Below are 26,937 nucleotides of genomic sequence, written 5' to 3' on the forward strand. Positions count from 1 at the left end.
GCTTAGAACAAGAGTATCTGCATATTTACGATGAAACCTCATGCATTCATATTTATTTTGGTGTAATCAAAAGAGAACACCAATCACAATGGGGTAGACGCATTTATCCCAACACTATTCTAGGTAACATACTTCTAAATATGCAGACTTATAATACTGTTAGATCAGCTTGTATTTAGCATACATACTTCAAACTGTTCGCCCAACTGCTTTTAGAAGGGTGTGGGCTACCTGAAGGGATAGTGTCTTTTAAATGCAAGTCACCACGGGTCTGAGCTGGATTTCAGTAAGTCAACAGTAAGAGGGTTCCCACAGATCCAAATGGAAAGAAAGTACACCTAAAAAAAAAATCTCCACTGCACATCTGAAGACTTCATTCTTGATCCAGAAGATTATCATGAAAGGCTCACAAGACAGAAGGCCCCAAAAGAAACAGGCCAGACAAAGTTAAGAGAAACAGATCAATACTGCATGTCTGCACAGAAAGCAAGAGCCTATACAGATTTTTTTTTCAAAGGTACAACGTACAGTGCATGTTTTGTGGCTGCCAGTATGGTAGCAGGTATCAAACAGGTACATTACACCCACTTTTTGCCTACAAAAAAATCTTTTCAAAATCTTTTGGATCTTCTGCATTATACATAGGGGAATCTACTCTGACTCTCCCCACAATGCCTTTTCAACAAGACACCCCATGGAAATCCGTTGCCCATCTATGCTATTATCCACTGGCTATTTTTCACAAGCCCTAGCAGGATATAACTGACTTATTTTTGCTGTAAAAATATCTACCTTTCATTCTGCTGGAGAAAACAGAGCAGGCAAACTGTGAATCATCCAACCAATTATGAAGCTCTCCATGAATCAGCTTACACCAGTCATCTCTATGGTTGTAGCTACTCAATATTTAAGTAGAGAGTTAAAATTTTACAAAAATTGCTGCTTGCCACAAGAGGCCATTGATCGCCACAGTCACTATCGCTAACCAGAGTTTTCAGATCCCAGTGTGCTTCCTTATGGCTTACTGCTTGCAGAGCAAACAAAGGTATAATCATCCACTTTAGTTGTAGGTACCTTAAGGGGAAAAGAAAATTCTCTTCTGCCTCTGCTGAGAAAGGACTTCTAGCAGCCTATGGCTTGTACAAGGACTTTCATTATAACTAAGCACTTGCATCTAAATAAACCGCTAGAGTAGGGTCCAACTGCCCACAAAAACCATTGCAGCACATTAGCTGACCTGCAGACTTCACTAGCTCTAGAAACAGCCTGTCATGGAGATTTCCCTGTTTTCACAAGTGGCTCCAGGTTTCTGAGCTAGGGTCTGAGGCCACTGGGGACCCAAAAGCCAGACAGGCAGGTGGCTGGAGCCCAGGCCAGCTCTCCGCCAGCCCCTTGATCTCTGCAGAGGTGGGGAGAGGCAGAAGAGCTGCAAGGACTTTGAAGTTGTGGCACCTCAGCTCAAGAACTCGGCTCCCAAGAACAGTGCATCCCTCCTCGGTCTGCCTCTTGGGAATGGGCAGCGAACCGTTGGTGTTTGTGGCAGAGAAGTCCACAGACATGGGATTGGGTGTGAGGGCGGCTGGGCTCAGGTGAAGGGTGGTTTGCAAGTAGTGGCTGATTCTTCTCCTTTGATCACACCGCTACTGGCTGCCTGTCTGGACAACACCTGTAATCACACTACACACAGGAGTAACAACTCACAGCTTGCCAAAAGCTACGACATAATTAAACCCTTTAATTCAACCAGGTCTTGAGTATGAAATTAACATCCATGTAAGCACTGCAGGCTTGCAGGCACCCTTCAGGTCCTCCTGTTTGACCCAAGCCTCCCAGGTGATCCTTTAAAGCGAGCACTGCCGGAGCTCCCTAACAAACATTACATGCTGTTGGGTTTTAAGAGGGATAACCATATTTCAGTGTAAACTTAAGGGAAAAAAACCCTGTTTCTTCTGGTAACAATTACTTAAGCTTGGGGGGGAGGGTACAGGAACAACAAAAAATTACACCACAAAAAGCTCATTATTTTGACAACTGTGACTAAGTCCTCAAAGATGAAAGAAAACACCTACTGGATTATAAATAGAAGACAGCCTGGAATATATTATGTAGAATAACATGATAGTCACCTTAAGGAAATTTTTCATTAAAGAGCCACAATCCTTCATATATGTGTGTCTGCATATATTTAATTTATTTGAGGACTTTCTTCTGATCTGTCAAATTCAGAAGCACATAAATCTATTACAAGGTACTTCTGGCTGTCACAGCCCACTTGTATTTAAAAAAAAAAACAACCAAAAAAACCCGCCGCCACCACCACCATATAACTTGTACTACTTCCTTCTACATATCAATTACCATCCAGATCAGAAACATTTCTTTTAATCCTCTGTTCAAGCATATGCCTGCTGTAACCAGGTCCTAGGGATTCTAAATAAGAAGAAGGAGAAAGAAAACACAGAAGAATACTAGCTTATAAGCGAATTTTCATTACTCAAAGAAGTCCCTGGGAGACCATGAAGACAAATTTTCAGTTCAAGAATGTAGTATTACAGCACTATTCACCAACCTTACTGAAATACAATTTCCAGATCAATACCTTGATGATTGCAACTAGAGGTATATTTGCTACTCACATCTGAAGTCAGCCACAACCTCTATGTGCTAGTTTTTTTAGAAAAACTATTTTAAATGCTTGTACAGAAGCCACAGGTAAAGCCAACATATAGCTATGAATAACTAAGGCTGTACACACTGCCCACAGACAGCACACTAAAAACATTCCTGTGAATGCTATGAGTGTTTTTTTCCACAGCTTCCACCCTCTCTCAGTGGGACTGGTGATGATATCCGCTAATCACCTGTGCAAGACACTGTGGGGAAGAAAGTCAAGTAACAAATACGCTACAGTATTTACAGAGCAAAGCCACAAATGTTCTTCCCCCTTTCCCACCTGTGAAGCTTCACTTCTCATAAAAACATCTTTATTTCACAGAACCATTTACTGGCCTATCAACATCCCCCAACTTTTTCTAAACGTTAAGTTAAAGGAAAGATAGGTTTGCCTCAGGCCTGCCTTCATGCACATCAGCTTTAACCCGCAGCAGAGCCTGTGCTAAACCAGGTTTTGGAGCAACAAAACAGTAAAGCCCTCTTTGGTCTCAAACAGTCATTTTAATTTAGATCAAACTGGACTGGGATCTTCAGCTTTCAATTCCACTGCCACCCTGACACTCCTCACATCTCAGTTACAATATTATGCAAATATCAACAAAAGATTATTTTAATAAAATTTTAATAAAAAACATGGTAGTGGTTCTGACTCAAATTCCAATAAAGACAGAGGGCACCAGCACTACAACTGTGTAAGACCAAGAGCCACAGAGCACTAGAGAAAGGAAATGAGGATGCACAACTGTAGAAAGAAAATAGGAAATACCAGTACTTTGGCTTCAGGTTGAACTCTTTAAACGACCACTTTAGGGACATGTAAAATTTATATGTACTCGCAACAGGGTGCATTTGCTTAGGGAAGCAAATGTTCTTTCAGAGGCAGCATTAGAATATTTTATGTGGTCAACAAACAACAGTCTTTGAAGAGCAGAGGTCACTGGGAGCATCCCCACATTCAACACATTTTTACTTCAACAAGGTCAGTACGAAGGAGACAATTATCTCTCCTCTCACCATACAAGCATCATCCCTTATTATCCTACAAGGTCTCCTTCTCCTATCACAAAAGTAGTAATCCAGAAAATTATTTGCTGGTGCTAAAACCTGGCAAGAAGAAACAGCAGAGGAGCCTCCAAATCTTACTCTAAGTATTCAAAGAAAAATAACAAAAAACAAAGTTTAAATTCTGCCTGTATTTTTGGCTAATGTTCTTTAACAGAATGAATGAAGCACACTACAAGAAAATCAAGAGGTTAAAAAAAAAAAATCAACCAAAAAAAGCCCAAAACCAAAAACCACACCAACAACCAGGAATTCTATACTACAAGCTTTGCTTCACAGATGTGTCTTCCCCAAAAGACTATCAGCTGCCAATTATGTGGAAACACCTCGTAATATTAAAAAGAGAAGTGAATGAATGTCATGTGTTTCCATATTCACTATGACAATACAGCAACCCAGAAAAACTAAAGCTAAAATCAACACGCTGTATTATACCAACTAACTTAAGAGCTTAGATCACCTTTTGTCACTTTCACATAACACCTTTCATTGCTTTTCAACGAATTGCACTTACCACTGTTTACAGGCGATAGTCTAAGTATATTCAAGAGAATTATCTGAACTTGAGATTACAAAACAGCCAGGTGTTACTTCACAGTGTTCTGTTATCTAGCATTTTTCAATGTTGTCTGGACATTTTTCTTTCTCTCTTGCCTTGAGAAATGCATGGCCTCTTCCAAAAAAATGCAGGCAATGAGAAGACATGGAAGCCAGTCTTTAAGACATAAAGAACAGAGTATTTTACCATCATGATAGCATAGGAAAACCCTGTTATTCAGTAACATATTCAGGCTTTCAAGACAGTGTAACAAATTATGCCAGTTACTGACAGGTGCCAGACCCTGAAGTTTCTTCACTCTCAAAAGACACAAATACAAAAGCCACCTTGTCCACACAGCAAAAGTTTTCAGTACCAAAACAACCTCAGCCAGTTTGCCCACTGAAAATACCCAGCTTATTAAGTTATACATACCCATACACACTGTGAACAGCATGCACTGCTCAGGGGCACCTACACCAAGAAAGCAAAACGCAAAGACAGCTCTTAACCTTTAAAAGCATGTCAGAATCACTGCCCTTTTCTTCTCACCACCACCACCAACGAATTAACATTAGGCGGAGGACAAGGAAAAGGAAGAGCAATTTTCATCTCAGCATACAAGATTAAAAAACAGCACTTCTCCAACCTGCACAGCAAGACATTTTGCAACTTACTAAAGAGAAACCTTGTTAGAGGTTACCATCCTGAGTAAAGGCTTCTGTGCTGAGAAAACAGGCAACTTCAGTTCAAGGAGCTAGAGAGTCAGCTCCCTGGTTGTGTAAGTCACAGCACAGCCTCCCCGAGGGAGCTGTGCAAGGTTGCTGAAGTAGGGGATTTGAACCAAGTTATTCAAAACAGTGGAGAAATAACAAAAACAAAACTTTGCTATGTTTGGCTATATGAAATTCAGAAGTTGAACCTTGCAGCGGTATTTACTATTAAAAAACAATTAAAATTCACAGGTGGAATTTACTCTTTTTTTTAAAAAAAAACAAAACAAAACCGTTCATGTCCAAAAAAAAAAAACCAAACAAAAAGCTATAAAAAGGGATTTCCTCAAGCTTTACAAATTATGTAAGGACATCTCTGACTTATGAACACAGGTAAAATTTGTTCTGCTTCTGAATATCTTTATCTTACTGATCATGCATTAGAACTCCCTCATCACACACACCCCTTTAAAATTATCTTCCTCTCTCTCTTGTCCAATTGCACAAAGTCATAACAGAATGAGAATGTCATTAGACTGGTTAGGGTGATACTTCATATCATGTTAAAAACATGCCCGCTGGACAGCAAAACAACCAGAACTCACTGCAGGAAATTCATACATTCCTGAATCCTCCTGTATCACATTCCCAGTTTAATTTGCAACAAAGAACTACAATATCCAACTGGCAAATGGACCTGCGATAGCAATTTTGAGTTTTCAGTTTTGGATGCAGCAAGGAGATGGCAGCGTTGCTGCTCCCAGTGCTTCACCTGTCAGTCCGTGGAGCTGCTTCTGCTGCCCACTACATAGAAGCAGCTTTGCATTTAACATGAATCATGCTGGCTGAACAGTAAAAGCGGGCAATTTTTTCTACATCAGGCATGTACATATGTTGAAGGCGGTGCAGTAAAGCCCTCTTTTGAAATGCCAGGTTTTTTCTTGATTAATAAAAAAATATATTGCATTTGTACGGCAGCTACTTGAAGAGTCACCATCAAGTGCTGTCAATTCTCTTTCCTAAATACCAAGCTGAAGCCAGTGCCTCCATACAGATGGTGGTGTTCTTGTAAGCTGCTTTTTCTGCAGCAAGTTTCAACACTCACATTTCCGTATGAGACAGGGAGATGGGCATTTTGAGTTACACAGCACATCAATTCCTTCTCCCCCATCAACCAGTTGTGGGATGGAAGTTGCACAGGGAACCTTCTCAAACTAAAACCAGTTGAGTTTCTAAATTGACTTCCACTGAGAACCTGTTACAGGTTGAAGATGAACAACAAAAAAGGCCCCACTAAAACTGATAATTTCCCCTCAGGTCATCCCCATATTAATGGAAGAAATGTAGAAACATTTTTACCTTTCATTCCCATCCTTTGGTATCTAGCCCTCAGACAACAAATGTCAAGTTTTATTTTCAGCCACAGCACCAACAGCACCAAGGAGCAATGCAGTTTTCCCTGTACTGACATGAGAAGAGTTTGACATGCTTAGCTCTCACACCTGACCTATCACCAGGTTACTGCTGCCTTCCTCTTTCCCCTGCAGCATTCCACTTGTAGTATGTGGTAACCTGCTCTTCTATCCATACTCTTTTTTAATTACAGCATGTTTAGGCTTTATAGGTCCTACACAGCAACTGTACACTGATAAGGAATTATGCAAACATCTTAGTTTTAAGACACACATCAGAAATGTAGCAGTGTGCCAGGGTGAATGGCTTAAAAATTAACCCCTGGATTCTGAAAACAAGGCTGGAGGAAACAAGCTAGATAACTGCTCTTCCCCCTTGCAGTTATGAGGGGTGCAGCCTGCCTACTTAAGTTGTCCTGCCTACCTGCTACCTCTGGCCACTTGTGTCCCCTGGTCTCCATCCATGCCCACCTCCCAGCCCAAATTTGTGCCTCTGTGCAAGCAGTTACGGGAGTCAAGTGATCAACTTCCATGGGTTAAAAGCTACTTTGGGCGGGGGGGGGGGGGGGGGGGGGGGGGGGGGGGGGAGGTCAGGGTAGTATAAATCCATCCACAAACCCTCTTTCAGTAGCAGTGCTAGCTTGTGTCAGATGCAATATATGTGCAACACCTTTGGAGACATGAAGTCTGAGCCTCCCTTGGTGAAAAAAATGGAGTGGGAAGTCCAGTAAGCGCTACACTCACTCTCCATCCTCACAGCCTCACTTCAGAACCAAAATAAGAAAAAGCAAGGAAGAGTTGAGGATCCTGGCCTGAAAAAGTAAACCCTGAAGGACTGAGTGAGGCCTGTCCAGGATTAGGCCCATGATGGACATGATGCATTTCTCCCCTCTGATGCTGCACAGCACCCACCAGGTGACTGACCTTTCTGCAGGACTGCTTGCTGGAAGAGATCTTGAAAAGACAAAAGTCAGAACTACCCCAGGGTAGGGCTACATCCCCAATGGTAAACATTGCTCTTTTCCTGCTGCAGCATCATTATGAAAACAATTTACTTTTTTCTGCCAGTGGTGAGTAACAAACTACAGTTCCTTCGCATCAGCTAAACCCTGGCCACAAGCGTGTTACCCTTACATTTACTCACATATTCAAGATATTCAGCTGCCTCTGAAGGACTGGCAAAGAGCACGCACCATGGGACAACTGCATGTCCCAGCCAACCCCATGCATATCAGTATATACCAGGTTTAGGGTCAAAATCCAGAATTCACACCACATTGCAAAGGTCATTGTAAATACTCCAGATCTTGACAGGCGTATCTCCAATAGCTTGTTTTCTTGGCAAGCACCGTGGAAATACAGTAAAATAGCATGAAAATTTAAGAAATCATAATTTCACCATAACAAAAATACCTAATGCAAACAGCTTCAGTGGCAAGCATTTTTAAACATTTGGGGTTTTGCTGTGTTTAAGGTTATGCTAGCTCAGAAAAGAGTTTGCCTTTTTTTCCATGCTAAAACCTCTACAACCCTGGCATTTTTAATGCTAAAAAGCAACACAACCATACTTTTGAAAAAAGCTGTTAGTGCTTTCCATAAGTAGCACGGGCACGAATTTTACTAATCATCATTGGATTATTATACTGTCACTCACTAACCTTTGCTATTTTTTAAACTGTGTACAGCCAGGAGTCTGCACACTTCTAAGATATACAAATAAATTATACATACCAGCAGCTACAAGAAAGTTTAACAAGTTTTGTTCTGCACAAACATAGGCATTTCACTGCAGAATTTGGTTAGCAACAACTCAGTTAGCTATGACTAACTCTAGAGTTTGAAAAAACAACTCTGACTGAACTTACACAAATGCAGTGATTTATCATGTGTTGCTACATCCACTCAATGAGGTTGTAGAGCATCAATCATATCTGCTCCTGCCTCAATACAACCCTTGTATTGATATTAACAATCCAAAGGTCATTCTGACCTTTAGCTAGTAACTGGGTATTGGTTTGTGCCCGTATTACCGCTTTCTCTACATTCAAAAACACAGGTGCAGATCTTTCAGTGTAAGTGCTTCAGATTTCACATCAAATTATGTGTGAGCATGTCAGGAACGGGATTAACAGAAGCTTTGCTTGCAGAACATTCTCATGAGCATTACTGGGATTTTAACTCCTGCCAAGCCTAAAATGAGCTTTTTCTTACGCCAAATGAAATGTAGCAGAGAGAGTCATTATTACTCTTGATGATTAACTTTCAAGAATCTTGTTTGCACAATCATTAAGGACAGTATGAAAGGGAAAGATAGATGTGAGAGCTGCAGACTATAGAGGTTCTGCCTCAAAGTTTTTTGGTAAGACAGGTAATTACTGCAAGTTTCCAGTCCTTGAGTGCTAAATTTGAGGGGTTTAGTATTACAGAAAAGAACTGTAAAATTTTATGAAAGCATTAGAGGCAAGACAAGATTTATGTTTCCTTCAAGGTTTAGGGCTCAACAGTGAAACACAAAGTCTTCCTCAGCAAAGCTGACCTCCCCATGCAGCAGCAGTCACCCACGTCTTACCTCAAACCAGAGATCCCAACCTCAGGCCACTCAGAGCTTTCATACTTCAAATGTCACAGTGGAAAAATTGGGTTAAGCTCAGCCATATGCAAAAATTAATCCCAGCCTAGAGAGATATGTCAGAGAATTCAATGACAATTAATGTGAATTGTGAACCATTCTGTAGAGGTGCTCAAGCTATTAGCTGCTTCCCTGTATCCCTTTATAACCTTCTGAGGTTGGCAGCTACAGGTATCACATCACCAAAAGATACACAAAGAAAAAGGAGAACAACCTTGAGAAAGCTAGTCCTCTTTTCCTGCTGCATGTCCAAGAAGAGGCAAAGACAGGACTCAAGAAGATACAGTCATTGTCTATACTCCAAGCGCCATTCTGCACTGCAAAATACACTTCTCTTCCAAAGCACACTTAACAGAGCAAGAAACAAACCAAAGTCCCTATACAGCCTGTAAAAATAAATGGGCCACTTCTAATTAAAAAAACCAAAATCATCATTCCATATTAATTCAAGTCAATTAAACTTTTAAGTCCAAAGTTCTCTGTGGATATAGTTATTTCCTAAGTTTAAACTTCAACTGTTACACCGCTCATTTGCTGAAGGTTTGCTGTTTTCCTTTGGTTGGTTGGCTGTTTTTTTGGTTGTTTTGGTGTTTTTTGTTTTGTTTTTAGTAAGGGCAGATTTAATACAGTAAACAAAACAATGATTCTTACTAAGCATTAGTTTCCTTCTCGCTCTCCCTTGATGCTTCCCCCAGTTTTCTCTCATTGGAATATTAGCTTTAAACTACCGCAAAAGTATGTAACAGCAAAGCAAAACAATGCCCCAGTATTGAAATATGAGCTTAGCTAGGTAATGTTATTTATTTATGAACACAGGAATGTCTCTGTATACAGTCTTCTTTCCAGCAAACTATTATTTAGACTTAAGTCTGGAAAATTTTTTCTTAGAAATTGAAAAACACTAATCTTCAAGGTTCCTACAGCATGTGCAGACTTGCATTGAGAATTTAAGTCTACTAACCATCAGCTTGCTTTTCTTAAGTAGCTTTTGCAGATCTCTTAGAAATCATCCATGGTACCCAGGAGTACATAGACTACAAGCTGAATATCAGTACTCCAGATTAACAACCATTTATTAGCTGTTTTCCTACTGCTCTTCCACAATTAAAGACCGAATGACAGTTTTCATTATTTCTGTTGCTAAGATACCTGTCAGACTGTTTGCTGATGGTCCTCACTTATTACAGCAGATTTTAAAAAGCAAGCTTCATTTAAGCTTCTGTGTTCTTAAAGGCTGCAGACGTATTTCTGCTTGGCAAAAAAGCTTACCGTCTTTAACAGATTTGCTGTTCAGTGACACCCAAGAAACTGCACTCTGGTTTGCATGCAATGGTCTGAGAATTCCACCAGGAAGGCCAGCCTACTGAACACCTCAAGGCACAACACAAGCCGCTCCTTATTGACCCCAAAGCTTCCATGACTCCTCTCTGAGAAAGCCTAAAACTAACAGTCATTCTGTAGAAAAAACATAGGTAACCAAGCATCTATGCTCGGACAGTTTCTCTTTCTAACACAGTGGGTACCGTGCATTTTATTGTTAGCTCTTTTAAGCCATGCCACTTAAAAAATATCTGAATAGGTTAAAGTTTTTTAAATTCTAACATGCTTTGAAAGACTGTATCTTCACATACAACATTTAAGTGACACATCCAACACTTAAGCAACCACCAATGATTATGCAATTTCACTACAGCTGACCCCTCCCTCAAGACTTCTAGCAAAACACTATCATGCTGCAGGTAGTCGTGGATGATACGAACTGACATCACTCTTCAGCAGGAAAAAAGCCCTTGCTTACTTATCTTTTTGTTAGCATTAAATAAGGAATTTAAACGTTAACATTTGAAAGTACTGCTCAAAATTAACCTTCTGCAAGACAATGACATACTAGCGGAAAGCTAAAAAATTAGATTTATATCACTGCCGTAACGTACGTGAAATGCTTCATCTTGTTGATGTTCACCCAGGTTCACCACACCACTCCTGAAGCACAGGGAACCAAACAACTCCTATTGCCTGCAGCTTCTCAGGATATGAAAATACGTGGCTTCATTCTCCCTACTACAGGATTTTTTTACAGGATTTTCTACGGAAGTCCTTCCTGTCTGACATGAGTGAGGCTTCACAGGACACCTCCTGAGAAATCATGCCCTAAAGACAATCTGGTCAGATCCTGGCCAAGATGAGCTGCTGACTAAGTCTCTCAAACCACTCCAGGGGTGATGGGTTTTTCCATCCAAGGCCCAGAACTTCTCAATGGCATGTATCTCCTGCCCAATGCTTTGCTACATTTCCAGCTCTCACAGACGTGTTAGGTTTAACCTTCCCTCACACGTGCCAGTGCAGTTGGCAGTTCCACACCTAAGAAAGAGTGCTTTTAAAAGCCTGGGATCAACTGCTTCACCTCTGAAGGACATGGTAACTGCATAACCAGGAGAAGGTGACCATGCCTGGGAAAACAGCTGCTCAGCAGAGAGCCCCACCAGCTCCTGCAGTGTACAAAGGCTCCCGTGGTACGCAAAGGCTCCCGGTGAAAGCCAGGCTCAAGAAGCCAAAAGAAGTGTCATGATAGACTCAAGGAAAGGCTCGTCTTGGTAGAGCACAGGAACAACAGTTCAAATACGAAAAATTTTACTTACCAGGAAGACTTGAGAAGTCTTCAGCAACTTCAGTAGAAAGAAGGTGAGCAGACTGCCTACTGAGATCCACAGCACTGTAACGAGGATTGTCGTGTCACTTGTAAAAATTACAATTTGCACCTTTCAGTGAAAGTCTGCACCACACAGTTTGCACCACTTTCAGCTTAAACATCTTAATGCTTATGTCACTCACCAAATAGTTTTCTCCTACACCTAAGACACTTCATAAGTTTTCATGGGGGAAAACAAGTTTAATACACATTATTTTTCTGGCTCTTTAAGGGGTGAAAAGTTGGCAGCACAGCCTGCAAGAATCTCCCACTGCTCACTGTTCTCATCTGAAAGGATCTCCCAGCCACTTGCTGTCCTCCTCCATGTCTCCTGGAGCCGTCTCATCCCAGCAGCCACTCCTTCGCCACCACGGGGCTCTTCCAACTGCACCCAATGACCCATGCCTCCCATGGGGCTGTGTCATCATACTTCCAGTACTTACAAGCAAAATCAGAAAACACCATCAACAGAGACATTACAGTCTCAGTCTTATGCATATGAATACAGGCAGGTTTGAAAAAGTGCCTCTTCTCACAGTTTCACCCTATCTGGTCTTTAACAGCTTGCACATGGAAATCAAACAGACTAACGCTGCACTGCATGCAAAGGTATCCCAGCAGCAACAATCAAATTCTGTCACCACCTTAGAAGAGCAGGTATCATCTACCTTCTTCTCAACTCATCATTATAACAGACATTAAGGGGAGTGGCTAAAGTGGCAGGGTATCTGCTTCCCAAGGAGCTGTGGCTAAAACGGCATCCTCAGACTTCCCCTGTGCCCTAAATAAACCCAGCTCTACACACCTCTGATAAGTGAGAGACACAGGTACAAGCAAGGGCCCCACGCCAGCGCCTACACTGCCAGAAGAGCCAAGGGCCAGGTGGGCAACTCTTCCCACTGCTACGCAGGGTCCCGTTTCATCATTTTGCCTCCTGGATAGGTGAAAAATTTTAAGACTGACAGCAACAAGATGCACTGTCTCTCAGTGCGTGGCCTATTCTGGGACACCTGCAAAGACGCATTCAAGAAATAAACACATGATCATTTGAATCACCTCACTGCCTGAGTGGGACAAAGGCACTACAAAATCTAGAGGTGGATGACATTTCCCAGATGAAAGGTTCATAAAATAAAACTCCTCCAGTCCTCCACTCCTTGCCCTCAATAACTGTGAAACTGACACAAGTAAGATTACACAATCTTAAAGTGATCTATTAAAGCAGATGAAGCAAACACTTCAATGTGTTACTGCAGCAAGCTGGAAGATGTGACCAAAACACAAATCCTGTTTCTCAAACGAAGAGGTCTTCAGAGCTCCAGAGTACCGCAGAAGAGCATGGCGTTGTTTCTGCTGTTGGTTTGCTGAATTTAAACAGTAAATAGAAAATAAAAATGCTTAGAGAACATATATTATTGTCAAACCCCATTTCAATAACGTCAATTGCTCGTAGTCCAAAAGATTAAACTCTATTGGATTAGTAAGGGTGACATGTCACTTTTAGAAAAGCCCAGCTGTGACAATTATATCCATAAGACTGCAGAAGGCTGATCACCAGCAGAGGGAGGATAAGGCAAGTCTACAGGCCCGAAAGTTAAGTATCAGTCAACTCTTGCAGACAAGACTATAGTCAGGCCAGGGTTTAAACAGCACCCAGGACAGGGAGCATAGGCCTCAGTTCAGACTCTCAGCCTACACAGTGGATTCTGCCTGTCAATCAGGACTTGAGGAAGCTAGTGTAAAACTGCCTCAATTTTTTCACCTGGACAGTAAACAACTCCTTGCTAATTAGCAGGATTTGCATTCAGCACTGAAGAGAACACTGCAATGCAAGAACAGAATAAGCATGGCTTGCTTCGGCAAGTAATGCACCATGCAGCAATGGCCACAGGGTATAGTGGGGATAAAAAGTAAAGTCAAATAATAATTAAAAAAAAAATCAGAAAGCTATTTCAGTGGAAAGCTAATTCAGGGGAATAAGGCAAAGAGTACATTTAACCAGGACACCCTACAGTCCCATCATCATTAAGATCTCATTGAAGGGAAGCAGCAGTGGCACAGAAGGTTGGGGAGGGGAGAAACACAACAAGGAACAGGCAATTGCAGTTACTTAATTAAGCATAACATGAAGCCATGACTTAAGGCTGCATCCTTGAAGGGCTGGCCTTCCTTCTGCCCCGCTCCTGGGCTGCTTCCTGCAGCGGCTCAGAGCAGTGTAAAGCTGTTCCTACCTATGACCTCCAGCGCTGACAACCAGCTCCGAGCTGCAGGAGTGAATATGAGACCTCCAGTCCATTTTCCTTTGCTGCATATTAGGAAAGCTCTGAAAACAAGGCAGACTGTAACTCCAACTGAGGATTATTTATACTATGGTCTTAGCAGACATTTTATCTTTTTAACATACAGGCCACTATTACGGCTCCAGTTTCAAGGAAGGTGGTAGTTGACTCACTCCACCAGCACAGGAAAACATCATCATCATCAAGAAAAGATGTTTTCACACGTTGTGTGTTATTTGGTCCAAATGAAGGCTGACTGGACACAAGAAGCGCCTGTTCTGCAATAGGTCTGCAGTCTTGCCTTTTCTTCCACTTATAAAGGTTCTATGACTGGCAAAAGCTAAACAGAGGAAGTGCAAAAGTAAGAGTATTGCCACAGGTCTAAAAATCAAAGAAACCTACACTGCATAAGTGGCAATCATTTCTGCCTCCACAGGAAAAAGCCAGAGTCAGAATAAGCTGAGTGAATCTAGTTAATCATAACCACATTAAGCCATTCATCTCTGTGGTAGAACGTCCCAGGCTTTGCAGCTAACATTTCTCTATGTGAATGGGTAGAAACATTTGCTCACATAAGCTGGTTAGATGTGATTCAGCCCAGATGTCCGAATAGCTTAGCAGTCTTTGTTGTGAGATGTTTGCAAAACATCAAAAAAAGAAAGACAGACACAAATGCATGACTGAAATCCTGTCCAGAGGACGTGCAAGGCCTGGAGTTTAACAAGACTATTTTTGGTAGCACGTATTGCTAAAACTCACTGATGTACCACAACTACAGTTATACAACGTTCAGTTTTTGTTCAACAAAAGGTGAAAATGGGATAAAACCTGGGCTGTAAAACACCTGCCCATTAGGGTCCCCTTGCCCCTATGCAGCACTGCTGCACCCATCGGCAACAAGGAGATGAAGCAGAGAAATGAGACGTGAAAAATGCTGCCAATCCTGAGCATCTTGGAAAATACCCGATACACCATGGGGTGGGGGGGGAAGTGTTCCACTTACAGCCTTGATAGAGACCCTCAGGTTTGATAAAGGTGTACCAGGGTAAGTCCGGAAAGTTTGTCTTACAGATAGTGGCAGGTGTGAGATAACTAGGGCCATAATTTTATTTACAGTGTGTCTGCTCACATAATTCTATCAAAATAATAGTACTGTCCAGCTCCTCTTAGTACCACATGGTTCTGGAGAACACACACAAAATATAGTATTTTAAAAGCAAGTATCATAGACGTACAAAACTTAACAGAAGAATTCAGGGTGAGAAAAACACAGGGAAAACCTCAGAACAAGGCCAATAACACACCAATAACTCACCCTGCCAAATACAAGGTCATTTTCTCCTCTCATTGTGAAATGTATTGATTCTAATTAAGCACAAATTTTCCTGCAGCAATAGTGGTTAATATGATGTCTAGTTCAGACAGTTTCTGCAATACATTGTACATTACAAATTTACCCTTAAAGAGCAGCTTGGGGAAAAAAAACATGGACTTGCTATGTTATAAAAATGTCTAAATATGCACATACAAATCTCTGCACAGCTATTACACAGAAGTATTTGGTTCAATATGGTGAAAAAAACTGATCCACAACCACTTTCATAGAAAAAGGCATTCCCCTCTCAGTGATCTCACACACCAAATGCATCTCAATGTCACCGTCACAGATTACCATCTTAACAGACCATAGAGCTGAAACCGGTCAAGCAGCTTGGTGAGAGCCCAAATCTTCCCCAGAATATACCATATAGCAACAGACAAGCCTCAACATGGGAGTTCAGACCTACCAGCAGCAGACCCACCAGTCCTCCTCTGCTACTAAGACAGGCTAATATCTAATTTGTAATAAAGAAGCATTTCACAGGCAAAAGCATGAATATGCAATAATCAATACCGATAAAATCTACCATTACAGCAGGACACTGTCTTCCCTGCTTCCCAGGTCTATTGCCTTCAAATCTAATTTTAAAAACAACAAATTAAAGGAAACATATGACTCTGAAAGGGCTTAACAGGTACAACATTTTTTAACAACTCTGACTTCTCATCTGCAAGAAGAAAAGTCAGCTTCAAATTCTTCTCCTCAACTCCATCCCCATCTTCAAAGACCAAGAGATATTTTTATGCTTTTAGCAGGCTATTCAGCCTCAAAAAAAGATATCACAACTTGAGAGTATTTGCCTTGACGCAAACCTCAGAAGTTTTAGGTTTAACTTTCAGGGCAAAATGGTAGGGAGGAAATCGAGCATGAAGTACCTAATTACAGCTTAGGTCCAAGCAAAGCAAAAATTTGCTCACATTGTCCATGCTTAACTTTGATCCACGCCAAGAACATTGAAACCCTGAGCAACCAGACTCTTGATACACTTCTGCCAGAAGTCTCTGTATTCTACAGGAAGAAAACTACATTTTGTATACCACTCTCCTTCACGAGTCATTTATAACTACACTTAGTTATAAATGTAGTTTTCCTCAGTGTTCTCCAGGAAAGAAGGCAAAAAAGTAAAACAAACAGAAGATTTTATGGCAAAGAACAGAACTACATGAAATGTTTGGGACTGAGGAGTAAAAAGCAAAGCAACTAGCAGAGCTTCCCCTGCCCAAAATTTAAAACATGCACAGGAAGTTTAATGATGAAACATTCAATCTTTTGTTCTAATTTGTACCTATCCATTTACAGAATAGAGGCACCACTCTCCTGCACCTATTGTGTGAAGGTACATGGACCAATTGCTTTACATAAAATTGTTGTACAAATATTCTTGTTACCTGCCACAGACTTGGGATCGCAATGTAAAAGCAGTTGCTCTAGCCAATTTTCTTCCAAAAGCAGCAACTGCTCTCCTTGCTCCTAAAGAGAATTTAATGAAGCCATCTGCTTGTGGTTGAGTATTCTAAAAACATCCTGCATTCTTTATGCTCCTTTTTACAGTTCAAAGCCTGGCTAGCATCCCAAGGCTACAACCTTTGCAAAAAGCAAAGCAAGAAGCAGAAAGAAGCATTACTGAAAACATGTTGGTCATACGTACATTAAAATACTTCAGTAACTACATATATCATATGCAGATATCATATTATTTACAACATTTTTGGCAATATTTGTATTTTAAAGAAAGGCAATATAACAGTAAATTGCAATGCGCATATAAAATTGAATCTTGCAATGCTTGTTTTTAAGTATTTGAATATGTTATTTTGTAAAGTCAACAAATGTCAAACCACAGAAGCTAACTATCTGATCCACAATTTTAAAATACCTCAGTGCTACAGCCTCATATAAGCATAACCAAGAAATTTAAGAGCTTATGTTCATTTAGTTTCCAAAAACTCTATCCAACCCATCTGTGAAATACCAACCCAGAGATACAGATTCAAAACAACTGCTATACAGACTATAAGAAAGGGCTGTCATACGACTTAACTGCCACACACCTGCAGTGGCCAGTTTCAGCTGACAGGATGCTGCGTATCCTTCAGGGATGTATGGGGTAAGAGTACTGGAAGAGGCACAACCAGGCAAAAACGAACCCTGAGTACAGGTACGTCTCCTACATGAAGTTACTGCTTTTACACAGAATAGAGATACGCAATATATTGACTTTTAACACCTCCATAGTTAGAGGTACATTTCTCCAATTTCCCGTCTGTTAGCACCCCTCTGGCAGTAGACTTAAAACATGATTTTTCAAGGAGATACACTGCAGCACAGGATTAGGTTCTGCTGCACCTGGCAGTGTAAATAAGCCTAAGTGTGCTTTTCCAACCGAAAAATATACCCTTTACTCACAATGCAAGTTCAAAAAGGTAATAACCTGCTTCGTTGTGCTTCCAAGATGACTCTGAAATTAATAGTGCTGCAAGTCATCTAGGAACAGAAAATACATTCATCATGGTACCAAGCACAATGGAGCCTTCAATTTTGCCTTGTGCTTCTATATCACTTTCAAACACAATTAATCATTGTGTTCAGTTACAAACAAAACATCGTCACCAAAAAACCAGCAAAAAACTAAAAGCAGCATAATAAAAAACACAGAACTTTATTTGTAGGGCAGCAGAGCCTACAACCAAGAGCCTGAGTACACAACATTCATGTTTTGGGTTTCACTGTTTCCACAGCAAGACTTTCTGGGAGGCAGGGGACAAGAAAGGGAGAAGAATCTCTCTTCCAAATGTTTTTTTTTTTTTATAGCACTTTTCAAGAGGTATAGTTTCTCAGTGGGAGTCATATCTAACATAGTAAGACTGCATATTCAAAATTTCAGTAATCATCTGGTGCCCAGGAGAGTTACAGCAGTAGCACAGGACAGGCAAAAAATCAGAGTAAAACTGCTATAAAAAATTCAGCAAAATTCCACACCAAAACTTGAGTGTGAACAGTTGCTCTGCTCTTGCAGCATGGAGTGACAAAATCCCAGTTCTGCACTCATACTTCAGAATATTTTGTCAAATAGCTGCTTCTTCACAGAGCCAAGCCTCTTGTAGCATGAAGAAAAAAAATTATCATCTTGATTTTTTTCTCCCAGATTTCTCTGTAATAAAAAACAGTCCTTGACTTGTATTCATTAAAAAAGTGTGCCTTCCAAATCTGGCCTTTTCACCTTCATAGAGCAACAAAAACAAGGCTGTAATATTTGGATTTCATACCAGGGAAATGCAGAAGTAGAAATGGTACTGCAGTGACTAAGAAATATTTTTTTTTTTCCAGTGCTGGGATTGTCCAAAAGCAAGCATGCTGCTACTGTCACAGGCACAGCTAACTCATCTGAAATAATACATGGCTGACAGAGACCGCTCCCAAATTAGCCCAAAGCTACCAAAGGACTTTATAAGCCCCAAACTCAACTTCTATGAGAAACTAGTTCTCCCATTGCAAATGGTGCCATTTCTTCATTCTGCATGTGTTGGGTGACTGAAACATGAGGTTCATGAAAATCAAAGCAGAAAGCACCAACAGGAACTGGATGCCATGAGTGTTGAAGACATGCAGCATCTCCTGTTCTAAGATGCAAAACCACCCTGTAATTCAGAGGGAAATGGTCTAAGGAGGGTGTTTGCTACACTCACTGATTTAAAACAAATGAACATACACACCCCTCCTCCTCTGCACTGGCCTGAGAAATTGTGCCCTGATGGCAAAAGCTTTACTAACTGACCCACTTCAGCCCCACCCTCTGTGTGGTAAGGCACATCTGGCAGACAGATAGCAGGATGGGCCTTGCTGCAAATCATCTGGACATCAGCACTGCAAATGCATCCATGACACTGTGCCCTGCATTTCCACGAAACAGTCCCTAAAAACTCCTGGTATCAGGCCAGAAAACAGGCAGCCAAAACCACTTATCTCATCACTGTGCAAAAGGGAAGCAAAAGATCCTCCCATCAAAGGTGGCACAGGAATCTGTGCTTGTTAGTCAGTGGCTACTTAGCAAACTGCTGTTCAAACAGCACCTTCATCCAACTCCTCTTCCTCTTCTAACATGCAAGGGAAATTCCCAGCATCATCCCCTGCTGCATACTGTACCAGCCTAGACTACCTGGGGAGACAGCTGCCTTTCCCTACCAACAAAGCAAAAAGAGAAACAGTGCTCCCACAAACACATTTCCTTTTTAACCAGGGATCCTAGCTAGAAGGATTAAGGCAGGAACCCATACTGCTACTTGTTTTAGTACTTCTCAGACTGGACATGTTCTGGAGAATATATTTCTGAGATATATAAAAACAATTTAAGCAAAAACTTATTTTCCAGGCTAGTGCTAGAATCACATCTGCATATGCAAATTTTTTCTTCCCCTTGTGGTCTGGTGTCTGAGTAGCATTATCTATCAAGGATTAAAGAGGTTGTAAAGTACCAACTGCTTGAAGTTTGCTCAGTTGGAAAAGCCCCAAAGCTCACTTGTTTGAAGTGTGTCACACAAGACAGGGAAGAGAATTTGAACAAATATTAGTAGAGCATTAATGGAGATGCAGAGACTTGCGAGCAGCAGACACGATCTCTCCACCTCCACAACCAGGGGCAGAATACCATCACCCAAGGGACCAGAAGAACAGGACCAGGCACGCCAGCAGAAAAATTCACAGGAGACTTTATACAGCCACCAGGCTGATAGCGCCTGGAATGACACCCGAACAGCAGAAAATATGTAACTTATATGGTAGTACGAGAGATGCAGAAAGCTTGGTGTGCGCAGGTTTTCTTCCCTTGTTCTTAGAAATAAATAAAAATACTAAAGTTTTTGCTGGTTCAAGAAACTTATCCAGCTGAAAAACTACACCATTTGCTTTTATGGGGAGAAATGGAGGTTGTGAGATGCCACTTTGCAGCCAGATCAGTTTCTGAATGTTGCTCACTGCACAGCCAGACAAATTTTAATACTAGCGCAGGGAAACAAGTAAAAGCTCATTTAACTGCAGATTTGCAAGGAAAATATGCTTGGTCTCTTTCACTGTGCAGAACTGCAGTTTTGGAAAGCATTAAGGTTTTGACTGAAATTCTGCCAACCAGAGAAAATAGATTGGAAGCTACCAGACCAGTTGCTGCCATGGAACAAACCATCTTTAATGCATTCCTCACAAGTTGGGCTTTCTACTGATCCACTTGTCTCCTTAATTTGTACTTGCATTAGGGTATCTTTTGACTCTGTTGTATATAATTTTCCTTCTGGCACTTGCACCAGAGACTTGATGTGAACTCTGAAGCACGCCTCTTCGGCTCACAGCACACACAGAGTTAAACAGCTCCTAGGGCACTCTTGCTAACCAAGTGAGAAAACGCTGCCAAACACCAACCTATTTTATTTGAACTCTGTGTAAACTTGTGTTAGAACTCCAGTGAAGGTGAGAAGCATACAGAAAGGCTGGACCACGCAGGCTCTGAAAGCTCCATGTTGATGCCAGAGGACTGAATAAACACAAGTGCAAATGCACAAGCTGTGCTTCTGTGACACATGGTAGGAGTCCACTTCGAAAACACCAACCTGAGCATCATTGAAAAACACTCACCACACACAGCTAAAGGCTTCTGATCTACAATAGTATCAACAACACATCAAAGCCTGTAACACAGATGTACTAAAAAGCAGAAGATCTGGAGTTCAGAACAGCAGGACTTACCGCAGATAAGTCCACTTAAAGGACTGAAACAAGGACAGACAGTGCAGGCTTCAGCTGCCTCCAAAGACTGTCTCTGTGGCAGTGCACAGGGGATGCTTGGCCTCTCTTACTCTATTCCCACCCCCAGCCTTGACTTGAGCTGCTCACAGAGGATTACAAAATCACTGAACAGCAGCTCTCCCACAGCCCTCTTCATTTTCCATGCTGATGAAAGCTAGCAGCCTGTGGCAGGGACATAACGCTTCAAAATGGACAGTAGCAGGACCCAAAAAGGACCACTGAGGAGGAAGAGAACGGGACAAGTCACCTGTGCTGAAGCCTGTTTACTTTTATTTGCCTTCCAACTTCACTGACTTCAGAATGTTAAATGCCATTTGAGTGCTGTGAGATAGAGCAGATAAACCCCTGAACCACAAGTTTAGCAAGTACAATTTCTACCACAAGTTGGTTTCACTACATGGGTATTACAGAAAAGTATGAACAACAACTGTTTGCATGTTTAAACTTTACCTGCCACATGTTGAAGACTGCAAATGTACCATAAAGGATCATTTACAAACCAAGGCAATTGGTACAGCAAACATGCAAACTATCTGCATTATAGTTACACAAGTCTGAGCCTTCAGCTTGATTCAACTTCAGGCAGCAAGCAAAGAGTGCAAGAACAAAACAAAACAAAAAAAATCAATCTGAAAGACACGGTTATTTAAGAAACAACTTTAAATAAACTGATTTTAAATGAATTAATGCTTAATCAAATACTTCCACCTCACTCTATCAAAGTTACACTGGTTATTTTCATCAGAAAATCCTAAATGCAAAACTGCTAGAGAAACAGGGAGTGAAATGAGTAATTAATGGCTGCCCTCTCCAGATCAATGAACAGTGACGGACTGACCAAGACACACAGTATAGCCAGCAGGACTGCAGCAGACAGAAAACATTGCTTTCTTCCACAGCAACAGTCAGGAAAGCTTAGAGCTGCCAAAGCAAAAGTTAACATACAACTAAGACCTTCACAAACAGGGGCATTTCATTAACCTTTGCTTTTCATGCTATGCACCCGAGTAATGGATAAGCGCTACTTTGTTTTAAAAGGTATGTCTACCTCACTATAAATGTACACCATCAGGGAGGGGGTCCCACAGAGAAAGCATTATAGTTACTACATCAGTTTAGGTGGGTACTACCGTCTTGACAAGTAGAAACAGGAGGTCTGTGATTAAAACCCTAACTAAGGGTGGATGGTACCCATTTATTTCCCTGTCAGGAAAGCTGGATGCTAAGCCTGTCATTCAAAAGCGGAGCTTCAGAGCAGATAAATCATAATTCACAGCTACTGGCACGAGTCTAACTTTTCTATCAGCGGATTTCTGATGCTGCAATTCATACACCAGTCTGAAAGACTGCCAAGGCAGAGGACTAAATATTCCTGTAGGTTAGTGTATCACTGAGCAATGGGCCTGCTCGCACAGTTCAAACAAACCATACTAACAGACTGTCCATTAATTAAAGCTGATGCTTCTTTGCCCATCAGGCAACAGTGCATTCAGGAGCCATCACATAATGAAACCATTGTTAGTCTTTTCTTTACATATTCAACTGCAGAACAAAAGGTGACGGTTGTACAGTCAACAAGGACTTGAACTTCTGCAGGTAGTATTGCTTCGACAAACACAACAGCAAACAAGAACTTGCACTGAAAGAAGAGGTGAAAACTTAGTAAAAAAAACAACCTTAAAATCTCTCTATTACAATTTTTCACTGAACAGCACCCTTTCATAAGCACTGTCAGTTTTTTAAGTTCAATATCATACCACTTAGCCACTACCATTAGCTAGAAAAGATAGCACAAAATGCCTCCCAAGGAAGGACAGTTTATACTCCTTCCCTCCTCCCAAGCTGTCACATTTAGTGCTCTTTTGCAAGTTTTCAAACATATGAATAAAATATATTTTGACATTTGAATGAGACAAATGTCTCAAACAATAAGATATCCACTTCTTCCAAAACATTTGTGATACAACAGAGCTATTCTTCAATAAAAAGCAGACATAACAAGAAGTTGCAAAACACTTACCAGAAGAAGGTAAAGGAACATAAGGGGGATTTTGAACTTGTGGTGGTGTTCCATGGATTTGTGCAACACATTTAAAAACAAAAATTGATTCATACTCATATAAACATTGTTTCTAACTGTTATGTTTTATCAACTGCACTAACTACAAACAGCAATCACAGCTGACATAATGTGCGGACCAACTAAAAAGAGCAAAATAAATACTCTGATCCCAATTTTCCTGAGAAGAGGAAAACAGATGAAAGAATGTCCAAAGCTTCAGAAATGAGCAAAGAAAGAAAACCCTGAACAAAAAGAAATAACAGGTTAAGACAAGTAAAGGGTCTCTAATAGTAGTAATTTATTCTATCAGAGTCTGTTAGTGTCAGGTTATGTAATGAGCCAGGGTGAAAATGTTTTTCAATTAGCAATATGGATCTGGGTTGGCTGATGTCAAGTGCTTCTAAGTGATAATCTCAAGAAAATGACAGACAAAGACTTTAAATAATGGCTTAAAATTCATTACTTTTTATGACCCTAAGTTTATGAAGGCATGCCTTACCACTATCTTCAAAATAAACCAAAAGAAATTAGAAGAGTAGATGTAAGCTGGAATTCTGCCCAAGTACAAGCATTTCTCTTACTTTCAAATATCTCTGCTTCCAAATTAGGGTACAGATGAAATGATGCCTAAAGCTGAAACACAGAGGTACGTAATACAACAGCTATGAATTAAGAGGGGGAGAAACCTGTAAGCAACAAAACAAAACCACAAAGAACAATTAATACAGGTTAAGCATTTACAGGAGGGAAAATACAGACAGAAAAAACATGCAGCTACAAAGCCAAACGTTGTCACTGAAAATTGGTTTGCCCTCCTAGGTGACAGAGGCTGCTAAAACCCCCCATGAGTCAGCTGAAGTGGAACTCTGCTCTTAGAAAAGGAGACAGTCCCCAACATACAGGCTCTTGCAGAGGTAGAATCCATCACCACTTTTCTGTTACGTAAGTGTGCTTTATTACTGGTCTGAAATGCCTGCCTTCAGCTTCTAAATATCAGGGTCCTACATACCTCACCCTGAGGAGTGAACTAAATTCCAACCTCCCCTTCCCCCTCCCTCCTCCGCTCCCCCCAGCCCCCCCCCATTTGTATTTATCAATTTATGCCCATTACCTTTCTTTGGTAAGTTATACAGGTAGTGCTTCTTGAATTTGTCCCGCTATAAGCATATTTTCTAGCACTTATCAACCATCCAGGACTCTGGTAATATCCTATACTTGTCCGCAGGCAAACAATACAAAGGAACGAGACTAAACCCAGCTTTTTTGTGAGCTTAGCTAAACTAATATGCATTACAAGCACCACAGATTAAAAAGGTACACAGAGCCAGTCCACAATGGCTAAGACACTAAAAAAACCCCAAACTTTCAAATATGTCCTTGGCAGTGGCTTTTAAATCTTTTTTTTGAGATGTTCGGTCAATGGCTGTTCAAAACCTCATCCTCCCAAAGGAACCAGGTTCAGAATGAAAAGTCATAACTCAGACCAGCAGCCTCTGGGGACTGTCAGCACTGGGCTCCTCTGATGTCAAGTCAATTTAGGTAGCTCTAGAGTTACTGAAAGGAAGACACCTCCAGCAAGCATTTACTCTCCAGAATCTGTGAGACAGAGACACTCTTGTTTTACAACACAAGGGGCATAGGTAAGGCCATCTCTTGGGGTTTTTTGATTATTTTTTTTTAATTAGCTATTATTTCCACCACACCAAGATCTTTCATTAAGTGATGCAACTTCAACCAGATCAGCACAGAAGGAACACTCCTAGAGTGGAGAAGCATAAAAGTAAGCTTTAGAGCACTTATGCATTCTTTTTTTGAGTCTAGTATACCAATTCACACGGGTTCTGAGTCAAGAAGCAGAAATCCTTCTGCCTAAGTAAGGACAAGTTACTGAGACAGTTACAACAGATTTTTCTCATGATCCAACTTTGACCACACCATGAATACATGTACTTCTCTTCAACCTGAGTCCAATTCTTGTATTGCTAAAAGACAAAGAAAAAACCCTTCATCCTCTTATTCCCATCAGCTAAATAAACCATACATAAATGTTTCCAAGAGGCAGGGAAGCAAATGGGATTACTAAAAATGAAATTAAAACCTTCTGACGCATTTCCTTCTTCCCCTTTCATCCATTACAAGCCAGCAAACCTCTTGCCTTCATCACTCAGCAGAAATCACTCTGATTAACTACCATCTGCACGTACCTTCTTCAGGCAGCGAGAATCCCAACACTTTCCTCTCTGCTGACCTTCAAAACCTTACATGGACAGAAGTAAATTAAAATTTCAGGGTGGGTACGAACAGGCAGGAAGGTGAGGGGAGGGCTGCCCAGGGCACAACACCAGAGGGGCTGGAGTCCCCCCACGCCACACTGCCCAATGCTGCAACGCGCCCCCCCAACACAGCCCTACCTGCCCCCCCGTCCCGCAGCCAGCCCAGCCACCACTGCACCCAGCCCCTGTCCTCCCAGACATGAGCTCTCTGTTGACTGCAGAGAGGAAAACAGAGCAGAGACAACAAGGGAAGAGAAAAGGCATTGTGTTTTCCACCAGTCAGCTTTCTGGTGACTTTTTTGGGGAAGCATTTTTGTTTAGAATTTGACTTATTTAAGAAGTAACCGACGTCATCTCGGTTCAGTTCTCCAGTGCATCAGTAAAGCAGAGGCCACAGGGATTTAAGGTAGTGGCTACTGTGTCTGCTCTAGAAAGCTCCTCAAGAATACAGGTAAAAACACATACTTAAAAAATAGGCTACAGAACCCAAAGGATTTCAAGAAAGAGCTCAGCAACACCAAAATGGGAAAAGCAGAAATAAAATCCAATGCAATTTTGTCTCATAAGTGAGCCCAGCAAATCGCAGAAACCTGATGGCCCAGATAACACAACTTAGCATTCAGGAAAAACATGTCAGTTTGGACAAAGAATACTCCCAGATGACACAGAAGCAAACCTTATTAACAGCACTGTTACCCAAACGCGACAGAGCCCAGCTCTCACAACAGGCCCTGTCATCACCTGGTACCAAATATGAATCCTCCAAGAAGGCATCTCAGTCATTAACCTGCTTTTTGATGCCATTTCTGATGAATCCGATTTCTACAGACACAAAGAGGTGATTCACAGCTCTTCACCGACATGAGAAGGGGCACACAGGCCACTGACGCTGCTGTGACAGACACGGTCTCACCTGCCCGGGCCAGAGGGAACAAGCCCTGCACCAGAGGGTTCGGTTTGCTCTCCTTCCCCTGTGCTGGATGGAAGGCCAGCCTGGATCCGTACACCCACAAACCGTCATTCCAGCCGTTCCCCACACACGCCAAACTGCGCCATGCAACACCGTTCCCCCCAAAACCACAGGGAGGGCAAAAGATGGAGTTCACTCTTCCCAGAGGCTGAGGGCCTGCTCCCTCTGGCAGGCAGTGGGAACCTGGGAGGGAGCAGACGAGTACGCAGGGGCTCAGTGGGGCAGGAAACTCATCAAGATGGTGCTCAGGACAGAAAACACCGTGATGTGAAAAAACACGGTAAGAGGCATAAATTACTAGAAACAGCAGCACTGCACCTCTCTCAATCATTAACCAAGGGGGAAGAAAAACAACGTGCTTCCTGCCCATCAGTCAGAGCGGGTGCGTCCCGGCCCCGTTCAGCTCCAGCGGCCCTTCACAAAGGCCGGCATTTCAGGGAGACGGCACCGCAGGGGCACAGCT

General features: G+C 41.6%; 1 protein-coding gene across 7 annotated transcripts in view; it reads right to left on the reverse strand.

Moving 5' to 3' along the window:
- The window catches only part of SEMA4D (semaphorin 4D), a 99,306-nt gene that overhangs the window by 44,204 nt on the left and 28,165 nt on the right, over nucleotides 1-26,937 (reverse strand). Inside the window, exons 1-2 of one of the 7 annotated variants that reach the window (XM_075019942.1) lie at nucleotides 11,996-13,080; nucleotides 11,667-11,763 (exon numbers count right to left, since the gene is read on the reverse strand). The exons of 3 other annotated variants lie outside the window; for them this stretch is intronic. The gene's annotated coding sequence lies outside the window, so the exon portion shown is untranslated. Of the gene's footprint in view, nucleotides 1-8,967; nucleotides 9,044-11,666; nucleotides 11,764-11,995; nucleotides 13,081-26,937 lie in introns of those variants that run through there. 3 more of the 7 variants (XM_075019936.1, XM_075019941.1, XM_075019940.1) reach the window with 3 other exon arrangements.

The sequence above is a fragment of the Buteo buteo genome, chromosome Z, assembly GCF_964188355.1.
Source record: "Buteo buteo chromosome Z, bButBut1.hap1.1, whole genome shotgun sequence".
Taxonomy (NCBI): Eukaryota; Metazoa; Chordata; class Aves; order Accipitriformes; family Accipitridae; genus Buteo; species Buteo buteo.